Raw genomic sequence first — 23,201 nt, 5'->3', positions numbered from 1 at the left:
AAGTTATCATTTAGGTGCTTCATGAACCTCCTGGACTTGCTCGTGTCAGCCGTGTGGCACTCCCAGTTAACGTCTGGCAAGTTGAAGTCCCCCATAAGGACAAGGGGAGTTAATCTCGAGGCCTCTCTTAGTTCTGTAAAGAATAATTTATCGGCGCTATCGTCCTGGCCAGGCGGTCTGTAATAGACTCCCACAACGACATCCCCTTTATTCGTTCGTCCCTTGATCCCTACCCAGAGGCTCTCAACTTTGCCATCGCCGACCTGAAGTTCTACACAGTCCAGCCCCTGCTTCACATATATCGCCACCCCACCACCTCGCCTACCCTGCCTGTCCCTCCTGAAGAGCCTGTAACCATCTATCGCAACACCCCAGTCACAGGACTCATCCCACCAGGTTTCGCTTATGCCGATGATGTCGTAGTTGCGGGACTGGGCCAGGACTTCTAGCTCATCCATTTTATTCCTCATACTGCGTGCGTTCGTGTAGAAGCACTTCAGGTGCGTCTCCTTACACTCAGCACCTTGTGGATCTGCCCGAAGGACCTCACTGGCACCCAGCCCCTCTGATTCTAGCGTACCTTCCCTTAGGTTTTCACCGGCGTGCCTGGTTTTAGCCCCGTCCCCCTTCGACTCTAGTTTAAAGCCCTATCTATCAGCCCTGCCAAAACCTGACCAAAGATCCTTACCCCTCTCCGAGAGAGGCACATCCCATCCGGTGCCATCAGGCCCTGTGTAGTATAGACCTTCCCATGATCAAAGAACCCAAAGTTCTGCTGGTCACACCAGTCTCGAAGCCACGAGTTTATGTGAACAGCACGCCTTTCAGCTTCGATCCCCCCTATCGGAAGGACAGAGGCAAACACAACCTGCGCCCCTAATCCTCTAAGTAGTCACCCCAAATCCCTAAAGTCTCTTTTGATCGCCTTCGGACTTCTCGTTGCTACTTCATCGCTACCAGCCTGAAAGACCAGTAGCGGGTAGTAGTCAGTGGGCCGTACCAGGCGCTGGACTTTCTTGGCGAAGTCTCTCACCCGAGCCCCAGGGAGGCAACAGACTTCTCTGCGGGTTGGGTCCGGTCGGCATATCGGTCCCTCTGTCCCTTTCAGAAGGGAGCCCCCCATAACAATAGCCCTTCTTTCTTTTTTGAAGGATGATGTGGCAATGTGATGTGTAGGTCGCCTTGTCTTAGGCGCCCCCTCCAGCTGGGACGGGTTTTTATCTACTTTGTCATTCAGATTGTCTTGTTCTAGTCCTTCATATCGATTATTTAAGGGTAGATGAGAAGGTGAGGTGGGCAGAGAGAGGGCTCGCCTACCACCCCGAATAGGCACCTGCCTCCATTCCCCCCCTTGATCTAGGTCTCCTCCCGCTGCCTGGCAGGAGGAGGGAACCTCCGTTTTCTGCATAACAGGAGACGCCTGTGCTGTGGCAGGTTCGTGAGCCTGCCTCAGAGAGGGTAGAGTGCACCTCCACCAGTCAATTTCCATCTCCGATTCCCTGATGCTTCTGAGCCTGTTCACCTCCTCCTGGAGCACTGCTACCTGGCTGAGCAGTTCTTCAACCTGGGCACACCTCCCACAGGCATACCCACCACTGCTGTCGGAGACCGACAGAAGGCTGGGGCACACTCTGCAGCCCAGGACCTGGACGGCTGCGTTTTTCCCGGATCCCTCCGTCTGAGTAGCCACCGTGGTGACCGTGGCTGGAGATGCCGCACGAGATGCGGAGGCCACGGTTTTCTGCCTGGTTGATACCATGGTCAGGTTCTACGCAAGCAGGTTACAAGCACGGAAGGGAGAGGTAGCTGCAACAGAGCGACGATGGGTCCCCGCCCTTCCTGCCCGTACTTCCTGCCCGCGCTCACTGCCTCGCTAACTGCCGCGTCACTCCCTGTTTGCCGGCCCTGTTCGCCGCGCTCCTGGTCGCTCGCGCTCCCTAAGGGCTGCCTTTGAACGGCCGGGGGGAGGAGCTGTCGCTGACGCTGCTGGCACCGTCTACGCCTCGTCAGCCTCCCTCACGAGGGCTGCCAGTGCCTGGCGGCTCCCTCACGTAGGCTCGATGCCCGAAAAATAGCCCTGCCTCTCCCGATCCCGCGCTCCGCTGCAGCACGGGTCTGCCCCGGAGCCGGTCGCCTCAGCAAGTGTACAAAAGCAAAGTTAGCTAGCAGGCATGTACCAACCTCCAAAGTAGCCCAAATTCTCTGTTACCTAGCCCAGGGGAATCCGAGTTTAGGATCCCCAAAGAAAAAATCTCTGTTGGACGAAGCCAAATCTTTTGCAGAAGCATGCCGAGGTGAGAAGGCAAGGGTAGCTACCAGGCATACAGTTATGCATCAACTTGGCCAAACTTGTGGTGTCCCTACCCTGAAGGGCTTTGCAGCTGGTACCCAGAGCTAAATCTCTCCCAGGAATATTCCCAAAGATTTTGAGAAGCTTTTGTGGAGGAAGCGATGGTTGCTAGCAGGCATGCAGCTACGTCCAAAGTAGGGCCAAAGTTGAGAGAGACGTAACGTGGAGGGGTCTTCAGCTGGTATTGACAAGCAGTTGTGTATTTGGAGCTAGCCCAGAAGTTTTGGAAAACAAGATGAGGGAAGGGAAGTGAAGGTACCCAGGCAGGTACCTGCGTCGGAAATTGGGCAAAGTTGTCAGGTACCTAGCCTGAAGCGATCTGAGGGCAGGATCCCAAAGTAAATCTGTATGTGGAGGTAGCCACAAGGTTTTGGCAACCAAGATAAGCGGGAGGCAAGAGAAGCCTCTTGGCATGCACCTCCGTCGAAAATTGGCCCAAGATCTCAGGTACCTAGCCTGAAGGGTTCTGCGGACCGAATCCACAAGTCCCTCTCTCTCTGGAAGAGGCCAAAACATTTCAGAAAGTATGCCTGGGAGGAGGAACGGGTAGCTACTGGGCATGCAGATAATTCCCAATTTGGCCAAAATTCCTGTAGCTACCCCAGACGGGTACGCTGCTTTTGTCCAGAACAGCCGCAGGGAGGCGAAACGTTTTCCTAAGTACAATCTGGCGGAGGCAAAGTATGCTACCGGGCATGTACCAACCTCCAAAGTAGCCCAAATTCTCTGTTACCTAGCCCAGAGGTATCCGAGTTTAGGATCCCCAAAGAAAAAATCTCTGTTGGAGGAAGCCAAATCCTTTGCAGAAGCATGCCGAGGTGAGAAGGCAAGGGTAGCTACCAGGCATACACTTCCCTCTAAACTTGGCGAAACTTGTGGTGTCCCTATCCTGAAGGGCTTTGCAGCTGGTACCCAGAGGTAAAAGTGTCTCAGGCAGAATCCCATACATTTTGAGAACCTCTTGTGGAGGAAGCAGAGGTAGCTAGCAGGCATGCAGCTACGTCCAAAGTAGGGCCAAAGTTGAGAGAGACGTAACGTGGAGGGGTCTTCAGCTGGTATTGACAAGCAGTTGTTTATTTGGAGCTAGCCCAGAAGTTTTGGAAAACAAGATGAGGGAAGGGAAGTGAAGGTACCCAGGCAGGTACCTCGGTCCCAAATTGGGCAAAGTAGTCAGGTACCTAGCCTGAAGCGATCTGAGGGCAGGATCCCAAAGTAAATCTGTATGTGGAGGTAGCCATAAAGTTTTGGCAACCAAGATAAGCGGGAGGCAAGAGAAGCCTTTTCGCATGCAACTCCGTCGAAAATTGGCCCAAGTTCTCAGGTACCTAGCCTGAAGGGTTCTGTGGACCGAATCCTCAAGTCCCTCTCTCTCTGGAAGAGGCCCAAAACATTTCAGAAAGTATGCCTGGGAGGAGGAACGGGTAGCTACTGGGCATGCACATAATTCCCAATTTGGCCAAAAATCAGGTAGCTACCCCAGACGGGTACACTGCTTTTGTCCAGAAGTGCCGCAGGGAGGCAAAACTTTTTCAAAAGTACAATCTGGCGGAGGCAAAGGTAGCTAGCGGGCATGTACCAACGTCTAAACTAGCCCAAATTCTCTGTTACCTAGCCCAGGGGAATCCGAGTTTAGGATCCCCAAAGAAAAAAATCTCTGTTAGAGGAATGCAAATCTTCTTTGTAGAAGCATGCCAAGGTGAGAAGACAAGGGTAGCTACCAGGCATACAGTTATGCATAAAGTTGGCCAACCTTGTGGTGTCCCTACCCTGAAGGGCTTTGCAGCTGGTCCCCAGAGCTAAATGTGTCTCAGGCAGAATCCCATACATTTTGAGAACCTCTTGTGGAGGAAGCAGAGGTAGCTAGCAGGCATGCAGCTACGTCCAAAGTAGGGCCAAAGTTGAGAGAGACGTAACGTGGAGGGGTCTTCAGCTGGTATTGACAAGCACTTGTTTATTTGGAGCTAGCCCAAAAGTTTTGGAAAACAAGATGAGGGAAGGGAAGTGAAGGTACCCAGGCAGTTACCTCGGTCGGAAATTGGGCAAAGTTGTCAGGTACCTAGCCTGAAGCGATCTGAGGGCAGGATCCCAAAGTAAATCTGTATGTGGAGGGAGCCACAGAGTTTTGGCAAACCAGATCAGGCAGAGGCAAGAGAAGTCTCTTGGCATGCACCTCCCTCCAAAATTGCCCCAAGTACTCAGGTACCCAGCCTGAAGATTTCTGTGGACCGAATCCACAAGTCGCTCTCTCTCTGGAAGAGGCCAAAACATTTCAGAAAGTATGCCTGGGAGGAGGAACGGGTAGCTACTGGGCATGCACATAATTCCCAATTTGGCCAAAATTCCGGTAGCTACCCCAGACGGGTACGCTGCTTTTGTCCAGAACTGCCGCAGGTAGGCAAAACTTTTTCCTAAGTACAATCTGGCAGAGGCAAAGTATGCTACCGGCCGTGTACCACCCTCCAAAGTAGCCCAAATTCTCTGTTACCTAGCCCAGGGGAATCCGAGTTTAGGATCCCCAAAGAAAAAATCTCTGTTGGAGGAAGCCAAGTCTTTTTTCTAGAAGCATGCCGAGGTGAGAAGGCAAGGGTAGCTACCAGGCATACAGTTATGCATAAAGTTGGCCAAACTTGTGGTGTCCCTACCCTGAAGGGCTTTGCAGCTGGTACCCAGAGCTAAATGTGTCTCAGGCAGAATCGCATACATTTTGAGAAACTTTTGTGGAGGAAGCAGAGGTAGCTAGCAGGCATGCAGCTACGTCCAAAGTAGGGCCAAAGTTGAGAGAGACGTAACGTGGAGGGGTCTTCAGCTGGTATTGACAAGCAGTTGTTTATTTGGAGCTAGCCCAGAAGTTCTGGAAAACAAGATGAGGGACGGGAAGTGAAGGTACCCAGGCAGGTACCTCTGTCGGAAATTGGGCAAAGTTGTCAGGTACCTAGCCTGAAGCGATCTGAGGGCAGGATCCCAAAGTAAATCTGTATGTGGAGGTAGCCACAAGGTTTTGGCAAACCAGATCTGCCAGCTGTGTGGCATCCAGGGCAGCATTGATAGCACAGGCAGTTTGTATGTGGTCTTGGAGACTAGCTACATGTGTCTTTATGCTCTCTGGGAGGCTACAGCTAAGGGGGAGTTAACCTTGCCAGATCAATCAGGGCTAGCTTTGGGGATCTCCGTAAGAGATCCTTCTCCTGCATCGCTTGTATGCAGGCTGGTTTTTGAACAGGTGCAGCCAAATGGGAGAACCCTGAGGTCTTCATGACAAGGGATTGTCCTCTTTCCTGTGGGTCTATTCCACTGACCCGATAGGCAGCTAAAATGAATCTATGCCCCTAACCTAATAGGCAGTTAATATGTTTATTTAACATATAAATGCTACCGCAGGTATTCCTCACCAAAGTGAAGGTGAAGGTGCAGAGCTTACCAAGGAGGTGTCCCTGTCTTGGTGGAGAAGGAGCACAGAACATCGACTGCCTCTTGTAGGTTTTGAATTTTTCTTCTCCCCCCCAACTCCCCAGCTCTCCCTTTTTTCCTCACTCTAGGGTTTTGCTGTCATTAACTTCTTTACCACTACCTCCTAACACTTTTATATCCTAAGCTTATCTGTCCCACCCTGGGATGACAATGAGCATATTTTGGGCAAAAAGTTGCGTATTATAGTCTTCTATGTTTAGCATGTACTTCCTTAATCTCATTATCTCCTTAAGAGATAGTTAATGTCAGAAAGTTAATGTCAGGAGGAGACATACTGCAAACACTTCAGAAATAAGAGACAGACCTAGGAAAGCACCAGTTACTAGTCAGTAGGGAGGGAAAGCTTCTATTAACAAACAGGATTAATTACTTGAAGTAAAGTTCATCATCTAACAAAGGTATGATATTGTTCATAAATTCTTTCAAATCATCGTGACCTAAGAAAAAAATCACTGCTTCAGCCACTTCTCAGAGGCCTGTAATCTCAACACAGTTTTGTGGTTTTCTTTGAAAATAAGATGGAGTAGTTTTCAAAAGGATGAAAAATGGCAGACTGGGATCTCTTTACACATAAAATAAAGATGAATCAGAATTATAGACTTAACGACTCCTAGAGAAATGCAGATCCAAATACAAAATCATATATTTTTTTAACACCCAGAAGACAGCTAGGCAATAACAACGGCTAACAGATTTGTAAAGAAAAAATTATGTCAAACTAATGCAATTTCCATCTTTGACAGAGTAATGGGCTCTGTAGAGAAGGAAGATGTGGTAGAAATCATATATCTTGATTTTAGAGAGACTTCTGCCACAGGCTCATGTGATATTCTCATCAGAAAGTTGAACAAACATCTTCTGGATGAAAGCTCTCCTGAGAAGTTTAAAAGCTACACTCAGGGAGCAGTTATCAACAGTTTACTATTAAACTGAAACATTGAGTCAGATGGGATTTTGTGGACATTGACCCAGGCCAGATAGTAGTCAATATTTTTATCACTAACTTAAAAGAGGGAATGAACCGTGTGGTTATGTTAGCACATGACCTTAAGATAAAAGGGGCTGGAAACATTTTAGTAGAAGGGGTTGGAATTCAGAATGTTCTCGACAAGTTGGACCAATGGGAAAAAAAAAATATGCATTTCAGAAAGGACAAATGCACAATTATAAAGTTGAGAAAGAAAAAAAAAAAACACTAATTGCCAAAAAGAAAAAAAACACTAGGGGAACAGTTCTGGAGACAGAGAAGTAAAAGAACTGGAAGGTAGGGACTGAGCTTGTAACCTCATGACCAAGATAGTTATCCTGTGGCCTATCTGAGGTCTGCAGAAGGACAAATATAACATATAAGGGTTGAGGTCTACAGAAGGTATATGTAAGGTGTATATATATATATATATATACACACACACACACATATATATATACCTCATATATATATATATATATACACCTCATGTAAGGTATGAGGCCTACAGAAGGACAAATATAACATATAAGACACATGCAATCTGTGCTGTAGACCACTTGCTTCCTATAATGTCTCAGCTGCAATAGTTGCCTCTGTTTTGAGAACTTCTGTTGTGAGCATTGTTCCAAGAACAACGTGGAGCTATTGGAAAAGGTCCAGAAGCAGGAAATAAAAGGCCTGGAAACATGACCTGTGTGGGAAGTGTCCTGAGCCACCTTGCCTAAATTTGGTGTTTCTCTACGTTTTATGAAAGTCTAGATGAACCTAAAGGGACCTGGGGTCCCTTTAGTCTAGAGAACAGATAACTGAGAGCAGACATGGTAGTTGTCTTCAAATATACAAAGGACACTTAAACAAAGCTTAGGAATATTTTTGTCCTTGTTCAGTGTGGGCTGAAAGTGCAGCACAGAACAATGTGGTTAGACATTAGAGAGATCTGTCTAGCAGAGAAGCTCATAAAGTAATGAAGTAGGTTTTCCTAGGGAAAGTGCACATCCTTCTTTTCCATGGAATCTCAAGATTAGGGTGGGTAGAAATAACAGGAGTCACACCAGTTGCTCCTGCCTTTGTCAGGGAGGTGGTTTGGAGGAACACCTGAATCCCTTCTGTTCTAAGTGGTTTCCATTTTACAAAGGAATAAAAAGCTCATGTAAACTGTTTTGTTTGTTTGTTTTTGTTTTGTTTTTCTACAGCCATGATCCAGATTTGATTATAAAGATACTACCTTCCACTAGAACTGTTGATTTCTACTATGGCCCTGGTTTTCCTTCAAGGTTAGTAGCGCTTCATTACCTTCAAGCTTCATTGGCTTGTTTATTAAAATGTTCCAGTTGTGGATTCACTTCCACTACTCAGTATCTCTTACTGCTCCAATACTGAGGCATCCAAATTCATTTTCCATAGGCTGGAAGGGTAATGAGTGTCTGAAGTCATGGGAGACCATCCTCCCAGGTTCATTCAGGGTGCTGCAATGGGAAGAAACACCAAGGATTACTGTATTGCCACATCCCTGGCAGCCTGCCACCTAGCCCTGAACAGAATGGCCCGCACCATTCTGTCGGAGAATTTCTAATTCTGTTAGGTTTTCAGTTTAGTTATGGTCTGATTTTTGTTTTGTTTAATTTTGGTTTTGGTGGTGCTTTTTGTTTGTTTCTTTGTTTTCTGAAACAGAAAAAAAACAGTATTTGAAATAGCTGCACAAAATGGAATCACTCTTCCACTTAGAGTTTCCCCAGAACAGAATAAACCCTTCTGGTTTGTTTTTGCTGGAGTGGCTGTATCCAAGCTATGTTAATTGAAGATTGCAGTTTTGCATACCTCAGCTGGCATTGCCATGCCACCATACCTTCAAGTTCAGAGTGAAGGGTAGCACAGGCAGAGGCACCATGATCTCAGCTGGTTACTCTGGAGTTCGCCAAACTAGCTACTAATAACCAGGGCCAGACACTTCTTGCACCAAAGGGCTTGGGAACCATACCCCAGATGGTTCTGAGCTGAAGCAGTTAGTTTCCTTCTGGGCTAGTCTTTTTTCTCCCTAGGAGTCTCTGCTTGATGGGACCAGACTTCTCTGATGGCCCACATGACATCCACAATGGTTCAGTGAATGCTCATTTCCCCTTTTCATCTTGAAAACACTTCCTTCAGGATTGTTGAAGGTGCAAGTCACTTGTTTTAAGAGCCTGTGAGACAGAAAAAGGAATAAAATCACTTTTCTTTGGGATGTTTTGAAGTTCCTGATGCAGGGAAAGGAACCGGCTTCCTGCTGGTGCCTCTTGAAATTGATCAGCTGCACTACTGGTGAGGAAAGCCTGGAGTCTCTGCTCCACTTTCTTCTTTGTGATCAGAGTATCTTTTAAGACTTACAACAAATAATGCTGTCAGGAAATATTCTTCTGTTCAGCATCAGGACATTGCTGTTCCATATGGGAGAGCAGAGCTGCCTGTTATTGGTCTCGGAGAATAGCTGATTTTTCAGTTTGACAGCAAAATTGAAAAATCAAGTGGAAAAAAAGGTTTTACTTGGATCACACTGGAATGTTATTTATCTTGCTAAACCAAAAAAAAAAAAACAAACACAGTGTTCCATTCAGCATGAAATATTTCATGCATTCCCAAATGAAATGTTTTATTTTGTGCACTTGTAAAAAAAGCAAGGAAAATAAAAGGAGAGATTCACAAGCATGGTATCTGCCTTGCGCCCAAGGACTGTAACCATTACTGAGAATGGGAGAGACCCTGTTCTTCCTTTGAAATGTCTTACCTCCCAGGAGCACAAAGCTATCACCAAAATTGCACTTGAAATCCAATAATGATCATCACCCAGCTCTGCAGTGCTGAGTGTAAATGATGAACTTCAGTGTATCAAGAAAATGGCCCCAGCCCTTACTGGTTGCTATTTTTAAATGTCCTCAGAACATCATTCCATCTTTTGGTAGAAGCTGGCACATTAGCAAAGAGCTTACAATTCAAACATACATATTTTTTAGCCTTTTAATTTAAGCACATAAACATGAATGAATTGATAAGGAAGGCAGGTGTCTATAACACTTTAAACTTTTTTGCAATTTGTATAACTAACCAGAATACTCCATAATAAGCAGAGAGCCATCGTGTTGCTTGGTGAACTTTTGAACCTCTCTAAATGCAAAATTCCTTAAACTATTAGGAAAGAAAGAAGATAAAATCATGTCTTCCAGTATGAACTTTACTCTTAGCTGGGAATGCCAAGGACAAGAAAGAGGCAAGAAAAGTGTCTTCTCTTAATCCTAACTGGCAAAGCAATATATTTGTATTCAAGCCAGTTGAACAAGTCCAAGGGCCAAGTTTTTGAAAGATAATTAAAAGCTACAGTATGCTAATATTGTCCCAGTCTGAAAAAGAAATAATCAATAAGAGAAAATAACAGCTAGAAATATGGGGGAAGGGATACTGTAATACAATCACAAAGAGAGCTGAAAAAATTAGAAGGATTCAGAAGTGCCCCAAGAAATGGCAGCGTGTATCTGTACCTCCAAAAGGGAAAAACCTGAACTATTTCTCTGCACCAGAAGGTGTTGTATGCTATTCTCTGTACCACAGGAAATTAGTAACTATAGGTGTAACTACTGTCTTCTGTTCTTAATTCACAATTTAAGAGTAACAGAGATGTCCTTTTAAAAAAAAAAAAAAAAAAGAACAAAAATATCACAAAATAGCAGCAGCACAGTCTCAATGACGTGAGACAGACCAGTGCAGAGGAGTCCTGGAATTCTAAACAAGACAAACTTGGCTTCCCACAAGCAGATGGGTAGCACACTTGTGACAACTGGTGCACTGCATGCATCAGGCAACAGCAGAACATCAAATAGACATCATTTTCGAGGATGTTGTGTGTTTACCTGACCCAGCATCACAAATAGTAGCAGCAAACTCTCCTCTGGTGTGGTGGCCTTGCACAGTGAATGGTCATTGCCAGCCAGCAGTGCTAGGAATGCAGCTCTGAGGGACAAAAGAAAAGGATGGCTTCTACAAGTTCTGGTTATAGACTTAGAGAATGCTACAGATTGGAGGGGAACTGGTGATCTCTGGTTCAGCCTCTGGCAAAAATCATTTCGTAGAATCATAGAATGGTTTGGGTTGGAAGTGACCTTAAAGATCATCTAATTCCAACCCCCTGCCATGGGCAGGGACACCTCACACTAGAGCAGGTTGCTCAAAGTCCCATCCAACATGGCCTTACACATTTCCAGGGATGGGGCATCCACAGCTTCTCTGGGCAATGTGAGAAGTTCAACCTGCATGTGTGACGTTCTTATTAAGAAATCCACCAGCAATACAGTGTAAATTAGCCTATATTTATTGGTTTAATGCTAAAACAAAGAACATAGTTCGAGGGGAAAAAAAAAAGAAAAAAAAAAGAAAAAAAAATCTGTGCTTAAAAACACAAGCCCTAGCCCTGAAATAGTGGTGCAAGGAATCTGCACATGGTAAAGGCTAGGCCACTGCTACTAAGTAGTGCATTGTATAATCCATAAAAGTCTTAAGCTACGTTAGAACACATTTGATTTTTTCTTCCAGTTGTTCTGATTAGGAGATTATTCCAAAGCACCAGTCATCTTCTGCTTTCTTGCCTACATTTGCTCAAAGTTAGTTTTCATCTATTAGTTCTTGTTTCAATAGAATCTTGTTTAGCTTCTGTCTCTGGATATTTATTTGCTGACAACTCTATAGCCAGCAATCATATCTTCCCTCAGCTTTCACTTAGTCATACCAAACAAGCCATATACTTCTCATCTCTTCTCGTATAATAGTTTCTCCAATCACTTACTCATTTTGGTTGTCATGTGGTTCTCAGGGTACACAGGTAACCAGTTACACGTATAGTTCCTAGTTATGGCAGTAATGTCAGACTGAAAAGTACATACAGAAAACCATTAGGACAAAATATAACGTTATAAGGAAGTCATGCAATGTAGAGCCATATGTTTTGTGCAGTAATGCACATAATTAAGGTGATCACCAGACTGCTGATTGACTTTCATATTCAGAGTCCCAGTACAGAGGCAGAAACCTAAAATCTTCATTCAGGATATGCCCCTGCAGTATTATTACTATAGTTTTTGTAGTGGGAAATCCTAATTGTTTGTGGCTTCTGTCAGCTCCTCCCTCTTCAGAAGAGCTAACAAGTTGGAGGAGCTGCTGTGAGCAGTCACCCAGCAGGAAATCTCTTCAACAAGAGTCTGCAAAGGTGGACAGCAGGGCATGTCTTGTGGCAGAGAACAGGACTGCCCTAGAAGCAGCTTGGAGGACCGCTTTTCCCACCTCAACCCGAAACAGTTTATTCAACTCCAGTTGCTTCTGGAGCCCAGGTATTACATCTCCCACATAAGCAACACAGAAACACTGCTGAGGGTGGGCAGGGAACTCATTTGCAAAGCGTTTTCTGATGGAGTCTGGTCTGTGTGGAGATGACAAGGCCGCACAAAGCACACTGAGGAAAAAAAAAACTTATCAAACAGCTCACAGAACAGTATTTCCCATGGGCTTGAGTGGAGACACAAATGCATGATAGGTCCGGGACCCACTGCAGACCTGTTAACCGTATTTCCTGTCTCCCAGCAGGTCAGTCCTTTGTACTAAGCCTAGGTGAGAGTACAGATATAGTCATACTGAAGTTATCAAGGCACCTTTCTACCTGCTGATGAAAATAATTCTTCATACTTAGCTGCCCTTTGGGAATGGTGTTAGGGCCCAGAAGCATACAGGGAAAGCTTTTGCTTTCCTGGGCTATTCCAAAAATGGGCTGGTCACACACAGATGCTTTTCTTCTTGGAAAACTGCCCTGTGAGAGAGCATACACTGTAAAGGGAAGGGGGAAAGCCCTCCTCAGAAAGGCAAAGAGCTTTCACTTTCTCTACCAACCCTGATGAAGCCTCAGAATCCAGTGACCAGTACAGGCTGCCTAGCAATTTCCAACTAATACACAAACCATAAGGATAAGCCAACATATGGACCTTACATTCTGCTATGGTTTAGCAGAGCTTAATTGGATCATCCATTTTTGCAGTATTAACATATCAGGGCTGTGGCTAATCCCTCAGGAAGTCCTGTATGTTGCAGATTAAAGCACTTTTCACAATCTGCATGATATGGTTGGCTAAACAATATTAAGAAACTAAGTCTCCAAACACTTAACTGCTAATTTAATGCAATTTCACAAAGGCTGATGCTTTCTGGAGGTGCTATTGAGATGCATGAACCCACAAGTAAATTCATCAAGATAATCTACCCAAAAAAATCCAAATGTTCCAGGGGATGCCTCACTTAGTTTAAAATACTGCTTCCTTACTGCAACTGGAAGTGCATCATTGAGATTTATTCTAGCAGAAAGAAAAAAAAAATCTTTGAAGTATTGGTCCCTTTCTCAAATTGTACCTACACTGTTTACAACTGGCTGCATTTTGCGGCTGCTTCTGGATTCTAACCAGTAACTACTAATTCAGTTTCTTGGGTCTACATCCTCACCACAAACAATTCTTTATTTAAAGACTGAGGTTTGTATCAAGATTTCCCCAAATTCATGTATATGGCTCTAGCCTTCAGATCCATATTTGGTCACTGTCAGACAGCAGCGTAAGGTCAAAACTGACTCCACTGTATGACAGAAACTGGTCAGGTCATCAGACAGTGTTAATAGGCAAGGCCTGATGAAAGTCGGCTTAATCCATTTCTACAGTGCAGAAAATTAGCTCAAAATCTAGCTAATTCCTTAAGTTCAAGAAAAATGCTGGTGATTATCAGTTGTTGAAAATGGTCCTAGATAACCAGTAAAAAAAGAAAAGAAAAAGCTTTGATAAAAAATGCAAATTTGAAACTGCTAGTTGTGGTGGTTGAGGCCCATAAACACTCCAGTGCAGGAAGGAAAGAAAATAAAATTTCCGTTTGAAATTAAAAAAAAAAACTCACAAAAGAATGTTAATAATAAAATATATTTTAAATGACTCAGGAGATTAATGAGCTGGTCACTGAGGGGAATCCAATACTCTAAGAATTTAATTCTAATTACTATAGATTTGTAGCATTAACTAGTCATCTCTCCTCCATCTCAAAGTGTATCTTTGCTACAGATAATTACACTATGATAATTGCAAAGATTCCTCATATTAACTCATGTGGGTCTCTGCAGGGAAAACAGTAGGACAGGAAACTAATATCATGACCATGCTGCTTTAAATACGTAGGATAATAAGGCAGAAGAGGATGCAGTTTAGTAACACATATTCAACAGCCTTGTGTTTGGTAGTCCTTAGTATTTTAGATATATATCTAATAAATCGTCATGTGAATCTTCCTCCAGTCAACATGGCACAAATAATAAATGGATACAGTACCCTTGGCTAATCTCTGCATTGCCCTGAGCAGAGTAGAAGAGCTGGACTCCCAGGGTAGGGTTTCTTCCTCCTGACAGTCACTGAAGAATGCTTCAAGAGAAGAATCCAGTGAGAGATAGATAAAAGATAGGGATTTTTCCTCTGTCAGTAATCAAAAAAGTAAATCTTGCTAAGTCAGAAATGAGTGGAAAACAGTACAGAGAACAACCTCATGCTACTGTGGAAATCCATGGTGTATTCACTTCTTGAATATTTTCTGCAATCCTGATCTCCCCATCTCAGAAAGACTTGTAAAACTGCGAAGAAAACATAGAAAAGGGCATCAGAGATGATGAAAGGTAACAAATGACATCTGTGTGAGAAATAGATAAACAGACCATGAATCTCCAGCTTGCAAAAGAGGTGACAATTGTTTGCCATTTCTTCCAAGAAGCATTCTGCATCTGTCAGACGGCAGGCTCAAAAGAAGCAGGAAAAAAAAAAAACAGTCTATCCATAGAGTGTGTAAATTGTCTGTGGAATTTGCCACAGATTGTTTTCAGTGCTGGAAAATAACATATTTAGAAAGGTTTGGATGGATACATGGAAGAAGAAGAAAGATCGGCTGGTCCAGCCAGGCAAAATGAGTCCTGAGACCAGGCAGCAGATACGCAGCCAAGTCTGGGGTATGATGGAAGGGAAAAGGCTTTTCCTGATACCACACAATACCATGTCGAGTTTGTTTGCAATCCATGAAATTTAAAAGGTTGTTGGAGTGAAGGCAAGCCTGAAGGTAAGCAAACAGAGGTGGTTTTTTTTCCACCTGAAAGCTCTGTTTGACCTGGATTCCTATCACAAGCTCGTAAATCTTTCAAAATCAAGCTTCTTGCCTCTCTTCCACTAAGCATCCCACAGGATGACCCAACCAACAAATGAATCATATTTTAGAACAATATCTTTGGAACTTTTAAAATTACCCTCAAGAAAATCTGGGAAGCCTTCTACTACTCATGGAAATGTACTGTATAACCATTCTAAAGGCTCCTGCACAAAGAAACTGTTTTTGCTCAATCAACAGGTCATATCTGTACCTTCCTTCCTTCTCAGCATCTTTCCAGACACCAACAGTAATTGAATTAGCCAACCGCCACAGTGGATCCAAAATAATCATGGCAATAGCTTAGAGGGTCTGGGGAGACATACCAAAAGATGGGTATTTGAGAGCACAGTGAGCAACCAGATTTTTTCAGTAACCACTGAAAGTTGCTTAGCAGATCGCAGTTGGTCCTCCACCCCTACCCAATATCTTTGTCAGTCTATACTGAACTTTTGCCAGTCTATACAGACTTCTTGTATGACTACTCCAGGGCAAGAAGAATGGCCAGGTAGGCAAATACTTTATTTTAGCAGGGGACAGGTGAACTTGGCTGAAAACATCACACCTGAAGAACAGCCCTAGTAGCCAGAAAATATGACACCATCTTCAGATTGGGAAGAGATTTTGCTACAGCCCCACCAAAAGCTTCCTCAAAAATAGAGAACTTTCCCATTCTGTCCGAGAGGTGACAGCATCTGTCCCCTTGGACATGGCCATTCTCCCAACCCTGGTCTGGCATAGGATCCTGCCATGCAGCTCACCTTCCCCGTGCAGTCTCCCGCTGTCCCAGGTCTCCTTCCTGACCCTGTGCTCGCTGAAGCACTGCCTTGTCCAGACCTCACCAGCAGAGAGAAACCACCCAAGGGGGTTGCTGGTGGATTCTGCTCACACAAAGGTGGAGGATCTGTTAGAGTGAGGCCTTTGGATAGGGCAGCAGCTGCTTGTGTGCATATGCGCCGAACTTGGGAGTGTGAACCTCCCTGCTGGGCAGCAGCCTCTGAGTAGGGCAGAGCAGAAGACCACAGAAGAGCCCAGGCCCCAATGTGGTTGCCACCACCCAGCCCTTGATTTAAGCCATTTGAGCCCCACTTCCTCATTTTTCATCCTCCCTGCCACACTTCTAATATGAACGCCATGTTGCGTTCCAGGGAAATGTGCTATGTTGAACAAAACAGTGAGGGCCCACGTCTGGCCACAACCTAGAACTGGGGAAAGAAGCCTGAGGGGAATCAGGAGTGCCAGGACAGCCAGAGGGAGACCTTTAGCTCCTCACCACTCTGTGCTGTACCTGCTGCCTTTTGCCAGACAGGCTCTCACTTGCACATAGCTCTGCCTCTGCACAAGAGGGCAGCCAGATCCCATGGCAGCTCTGGGATCCCTTCCCACAGCAATGATGGATCAAGTTCAGAGCAAGTGCCACTCCTGAAAGGCCTCCATCTGTCAGGAACATTGATCTCCTGCAGCCTTTTGATTTACTTGTTTAATCAAATTGAGCTGCTGGAGACGGGGCCTCAGTGAGACTATCTGTGTCCACTCCAGTCATTTCCCCTTCAGACATGTGACTTCCCAGCATCTGGGGGGCTGTGCACTGCTGAGACAGCATCACTGACATTAGGCAATAGGAAGCTGCATTATTAATCTGACCTGCCAGGCAGGGAGACAAATAGCATGAGTCGGAACCTCCTCAGAAATTCTCTGTAACTTCTGGGGCTGAAGAAGCCTGCTTATCATTTTTACAAATTAACTCTACCAAGCCGTCATCCACCAGGCCTCTGGAAACACTGATAGAGAGACAGCAGAACTGGAAACCAGTGACAGAATAGAATTAGTCACATGCACCACTGCCACTGGGCTGTGGTGTAAGTACCAAGTCAGAGTGGAAGTGCACACAGTCCTTGTAGAACGTTGCTGGTGTATTATTCTGTGATACTGTATAATGACAGGTGAGATAAGGAAATGTCAGTCACTGTCAAAGAGACTGAATGAACTAATGTATTCACTGGAATTTGCAGCTTCCTCACTGGGCAAGATGCATTTCAGATGGAACCCAGGCAAGATAAACTCCTTTTGTCCTCCAAACCCTCCTGTATGGATCCTGGGTGGTGCATGTGATTTTATAGCATTTAAACAAAATTCTCATAAAAAATGGAAGCTGGAGAATGTCAGGATCTTCAGGATCTTCCAACCCTTTCACTATGCTGCACTCAGAAAACAGGCATGCTGCAGAATGCTCTGTTCATCCTGACCTTAACACGTAATCACCAGCACTGTGTCCTTCCCTGCTCTGAGGACAAGCCTGCCCTAGCTCCTCCAGGATTTCATACCCATGTATGCTTTATTCTCTCCCCATCTCAGAGACAGCGTCCCTCGGGAACGTTGCCTTGCCGAGGTCATTCATGGATAAATATTTTCCATTCCTCTGCTTCCCGAGGCAACTCTGCTACTGAACAAACAGAAGAGGAGAGTAAATTCCCCTATTTATCAGCCAGTAGGGAAGTTTCATCTGCACCTGGTAAACAGGCAAACAAGACTATACAGCCTGAAACAAGCGCAATGCTGATACTTACAGAAAAAGAAGGGAACATTATAATCTTTTGGTTGAATGCTCTGCACAGCACAAGCCAGAAACAGGCTCCCACCACCCCCCAAGTAAATTCCAACTTTAAATATTTTGTGAAACCATATTGTCCATTGAATCCTGTAGTGCTACCTTATTGCATGATGTTCTCTCTGTCCACCTCCTGAGGTTGAAAGCCCCTAACCATTTTATTTCAGGATGCAAAGCTCTAGACTTTCAGTGTTATATGTTCCTTCAGGCTGGACGTTGACCTTGTAATGGCCACTGTTCTTCAGGCACTAAATTGTAGGCTCTTTTTGAACATGGTATGGCTTGTAAATCCTGAAGCTGGGAAATTTTGTACAAATGAGCCGAAGCCCATGATGACATCTCATATTTTTGGACTTCATCATTCCCCTCCTGGGCTCCACAGGCTTTTTGTAGCCCGAGGTGTTCTGCTGTTCCTTACTGAGCACAGCTACTTCTTTGCATCCTGCGAAGTCATTGAGCTGCTCTAGTCTGCTCACTCAGCAGGGCAGTGCAGCACACCAGGCACTTTTCTTCCCCCCGAGGAACTCGTGCTCCAAGGTCCTGGCCAGTGACGGTCCTCTAAGGTCCACATCAGTGACAGTGGCTGTGAGAGGACAGCAGGAGGACTGTCTGCCAATGCAGCATCAGATGTTAAATCACCCTTCCATACTGGAAGGGGGAAAGCATCACACAAGCAAGCTGGAACAGGTTGGGGTGATTAAAGTTATTACTGGGCCGCTCAAAAGAGCATGGGGATTTATCAGCTGGCAGACGTTGGATTAGGAGGTCTCAAAGTTACCCGCTCCATGCCAGGAACCTCTCAGGCCATATGCCTAAAGGACTTGGGCAGAGAAGGATTAATTGAAATCAGGCGTGTGCAGTACATTCAAGTGAAAAAAAAAATCACTCTATAAATGAGAGAAGATCCCAGGGACTCTGCAGAGTGATTATAGGAGCTGGTGCTTAGACTTTAATTCAACAGATTTGGGATTTTCTCTTTATTTATAAGGCTAAAACTACCCCTCCTTTCACCATGAACATGGAGTAAATCAAAGCTGCCAGAACCTGTCAAAGCCTGGAGCAGCCCAGTTAACCCTTCGGTATGCATGTCAGGGGTTAGCCCTGGGAGACACTGCAGCTGCTGGCGGCTTGAAGGGCTCAGGGACGTTTAACAATCATCAGGTTGGGAGGTTTCTGAGCATTTATTGGTTGTAGGAAACTTGGCCAGAAATCTCACAAGCACTGTCATTTGCAGCGGGTTGACTTTGGCTGTGGTTAGATAGAAAGGGGTGGGGCTGGGAGCTACAGACATGTATGGCAGAGATTCCTGGGTCCCTGTAGTCTCACTTCCAGGCTGTGTGCTGGTCTGTACTTGATAGGAATGATTTCTTGCTTCACATTGCCAAATCCGATCCAATTGTCCAGTCTACACTTTTCCTGAAGACTGTCCCATTCTGGGGGGCCTTGGGGTGTTTTTTTAGAGGGAGCGGCCAATTTGTGCAAGAATCCGGTGCCATTGTAGCACTGCATTTACATATCTGAAGCTCAACTCACTGCAGTAGCATGCATGGCAGTGGCATAGATGCATTAAGCAGCACGTGGGTGGCTGAAATTGGACCAGCTTTAGACATGGTCTTTAAACTGACATCCACAGTTTCTTCATAGCTGGAAATGATGGTGTCATCTTGATTTCCAGAGAGTTCATGAAGGACTGGAATGGAAACCCTGATCCCTCTGGAATCCCTGCAGGCTCTTTCAGTGAAGCAAGACTCCAGAGCTGAGTGGTGGAAAAGTGAAAACACTGATAGATAAGCTCAGCTCTGCAGTCAGAGAGCTTCAGCAAAGCACTGGAGGAGGAGTATGCACAGGCTTTGACAAACAGCATGTATTTTTTGTCACTGTCAGCCCTCATCTGGGATGAGCAGATCCTGAAGATCCTGGAGCACAGAAATCTTCCCTACTGCAAGGGCCTGCCAGAGAGGATTTGGATTAGCTCAGAGCAGTGAACAGTCTCTTCATTTCCAGGGAAGATGGCCTTTTTTCAAGCAGAGGATGCTCAGGTGAACTCATTCTCTGCCAAGCAGGGAAGTGCAGCAGAGCCCCCTGGTCAGGGACACACAGCCCTAGGAGACACAAGCCTCTGGCGGGGTCTCCTTCCAGCACAACTACTAGCATGAAATCCGTAATGCCAGACATAACCACTGACTTTATTCCCTCTCCCTTGTGCTGTCTCAGCTGCAATGCCAGGCTCATCACCGCTCACCATCCCCCACAGCCTCCAGCTCTGGCTCCATGGAGTGGCTGCAAACCCCGGGCAGGATCTGCTTCTGCAGTCCTCTGCTTCTACGCCGCTTCCCAGCAGGGGGAGGGGGGTCCATGGTTAGGCAATTGCATCAAGGCAATCACCTTCCCATCATTTAGACAATTGCAGACTAGCACATGAGGAGGGTGAGGCAGGCTGCGGGACGGTGTTATGCTGAAACCACCCACCCTGACATCCCCTTTCTTCTAGTTACCTTCCCACAAAGTGCTGGAAGCACTGCCCTGCTTCATCCCTGCAGGAAAATCAACGCCTGGTCTCAGCCTTGCAGCTTTCACCCGTTCCCCTATGCATGGTAATGTGAAGGTTACAGCAATGGAAAGATCATTACTCCATGCTGAGCAGAGCGTGCAGAGTGAGGTGCAGAATAGGGTGAGCAGGATTAGGCAGTGGTTCAACCACCCTTCCTTTTGCCGGCTGACAGGCTTGGTAAGCTCTATCCTCTGCTGAGTCCCTGGGCAGGCTGCAAAAACCTTCTGTTAAAGGGCTTTAAAAAGCACCACGTGGAAAGATTTTGCTTTATTAAACTAGAGATTTAGGTCAAAAAGAGTCAAATAACTAATTCTCAAAGCTCTCTATCCTCTTATTGGACCCCTGCTTTTAATGCCATTTGTCTCTCCCTTTCTATTTTAGCTGGGCGTCTCGACATTTCTGATTACACAGGGATCTCTGCTTCGAGGCATCCTTTCAAACATCCCTGGACAGAGTTTCTAGAATGCAAAATGGAATCAATCCAGCATTTTTTTTCAGTGAATGAAAAACCCAAGGGGCTTTTGGGAACATTTTAAAAGGTTTTGCCCCTTTTCTCATAAATGAAGTAGTGAAACCTTTGGAGGAAGATAGTGTTTCTGAGCTCTGACAACATAACTGGGAGCACAGCAACATCAGCACTGGACTCCAGAGTAACTCTGTAGGAGAGCTGCTGCCATAAAGAACTGCTATCTGGTTTCTCAAGGCAATTTGTAGCTCTGCCACTGGTCTCCTTGGATTTTGCCCTTTAGGTCGAGCAGCCTTGTGATGCTGTGTCTGCCTACAGGTCTAGGCCGGGGAGGCCTCTGAGACATTTGCACTTCTTGTTTTGTACTTAAACCTTATTGCAGGTGGTGAAAAGTCACTTGGAGGCCTAGAAGGAGAAAGAAGAGTTAAACACTGTTGTTCTGCATCCCAGCTACTGCACAAACCCTGAAACTTTCTGCAGGTGCTAGGTGGGCTTAGCTGCAATAAGGATGTTCCCATGCTTTTTCAGATGTCATGGACAAATGAAGATCCTGGCTTTTGAGTCTACAGGGACATGCTTCACCTTCCACTCAGGCTGTAACACCTCTGACAACTGTGTGAGCATGGGAGGTGGAGAAGGACTACCAAAACCCACCTGCTTCAGCTTTTAAACCACTTACTCACAGCAAAGCTAAACTCGGCATTTGTGAGAGAGCTGTGTAGGATCAATTTTCTAGTCCCTAGAATATGTTCCCAGGTTTTGTACCACTCTGCTGCAGCTCTCTTTCATCACATATTTTGGCTTTACAGGTCCATCTGTATTTTCAGACTACTTTCCACTTTCTAGAAGCTACTGTTGGGACTGCTGGGTCCTTCTGCTTCACAGATTTGTACATCCAAGAGCAGGAAGACCTGCTCACACTCTCTGAAACTTCACAGCTATAATCTGACAGTTCTCTGGGAAAGAGCCAGCTCTGAGGTGTGCCTGTCAGACACAAAAACAAGGTGTCCCAGTGAACAACTCATGGGAACTGAAATACAGAACTGTAGCACAGCAAGAGTCCAAGTCCGTAAAGACAGCACAGGCCACCACAACCAAGAAAGTAGCATAAAAACGAACAAAACAAACAAACAACAACTGTATAAATGTAACCAGAACATCAATATGGCTATAGTAGATAAGATGCAAGATCCCCTTTAAGGATGTGACACTGAGCATTAATGAGATGGACAATGCCTGGGTGCGGGGGCAGAGGGGAGGTCATGCACAAGGCCCAACTTTGGCTTTTTCTACCCAAACGTTGTTCAGCTCTGATGATTACTGCAGCCATGAAAGCCTTCAGAGGATGAAACCCCTATGTCCAGAGCTGTCACTTCTCAGTGAGTTTTAAATGTCCGTGGCAGACATTTATTCCCCAAGAATCTGAAGATTTTTCCTCTTCCTTCTCATCTCCATACTCCCCACCACTACCACCAAATTCCAAACAAAATAACAAATCTATTGGGGGTGGGGGGGGAGCAACAAAATGTATCTTCTAATTCTGCTTCTCTGGTAATAGTATGTAGTGGTAAAAGTGATGTTACATTAAGTGTCTTGCTCACCTGATCTTATTTTTCTCTTTATTATATCACATTGTCTGCTCATCTAGTTAATGCTGTTTGAAACACGCCTGATCCTGGGAGCTAATTGTCGTAGTGACATGAAGTTTGTGGCTCACACAGCAAAATGTATGATTTCAGTATTTGCAGGAATAACATAAATCCCTGCACACATTTCATACTAAGGGCTGCAAAATCTGCTTGCAGTGTTCTTATCTCTGTGGATTAGTGAGTTATCAGGGAGCGTCACTATCATCTGAATGGAGATAAGGTGCAGCAAATCCTTCCCTTCTGCTCTGTGACACACAATATCAGTGCCAAATAGGAAGCCTAAGAGCACAGATAAATCAACAGCCCTCTGGGGACCCTAAGCTAAATATGAATGCATTAAAGCAATATTCAGCTCCCTGTACAAAGGCAGAACAGCAGTACCTCTATTGCTCTGTAAGGTAGGCATTGTACTGGGTATTAAGCTCTTAGCTGTCAGGAAGGTGCATGTGTAATGCAACGTATTAGCATCTTACAAGAGCTGCTGTCAAGAAAAGCTGTGTGAGAACAGATCTACCCTCAGCACGGTAGGCATCTTCCACACCATGCACTAGGTTGCTTTGGAGACTAGTGCTGGTCTTCAAAACAGAACATACTGGCACAGAAATGAGACAGCCCAGATGGCTGTTAACAGCCAGGAGAAGCTGTACTGCTTGTCAGTCTTGTGCTTAGAGCCCTTTAAAGCATGCAAAGTATATTAATAATGAATGCAGTAACTACTGGAAAAGCTAAAAGCTGACCTGCCCTGTGGAAAGACATTTCCAGGAGTGAAGTCTTTTGCTTTTTTCAGGCACTTCACAGACAAAGCTCAGGGCCCACTTATGACTGCAGTTACATTTGAAAGCCTTTGACTTAGGTTCCCTGAGATGCAACCCAAGATAAATGAGCACATAACCCTGCAACGTGCAAACGGGTG

The 23,201-nt window shown here is 45.3% G+C and overlaps 1 long non-coding RNA gene across 1 annotated transcript in view; it reads left to right on the top strand.

The window, feature by feature from the left end:
* The window catches only part of LOC310883723, a 33,502-nt gene extending 10,690 nt beyond the window's left edge, over positions 1-22,812 (top strand). The window contains exons 2-3 of the long non-coding RNA XR_014573683.1: positions 7,982-8,062; positions 20,555-22,812. This is a non-coding gene — a long non-coding RNA (uncharacterized lncRNA). The remainder of the gene's footprint in view (positions 1-7,981; positions 8,063-20,554) is intronic.
* Positions 22,813-23,201: the final 389 nt, after the last annotated feature.

This window comes from Anser anser (assembly GCF_964211835.1).
Source record: "Anser anser genome assembly, chromosome: 18".
Classification (NCBI taxonomy): Eukaryota; Metazoa; Chordata; class Aves; order Anseriformes; family Anatidae; genus Anser; species Anser anser.
Note: the sequence above shows the minus strand (reverse complement) of the source record. Positions and strands in the feature narration are given on the sequence as shown.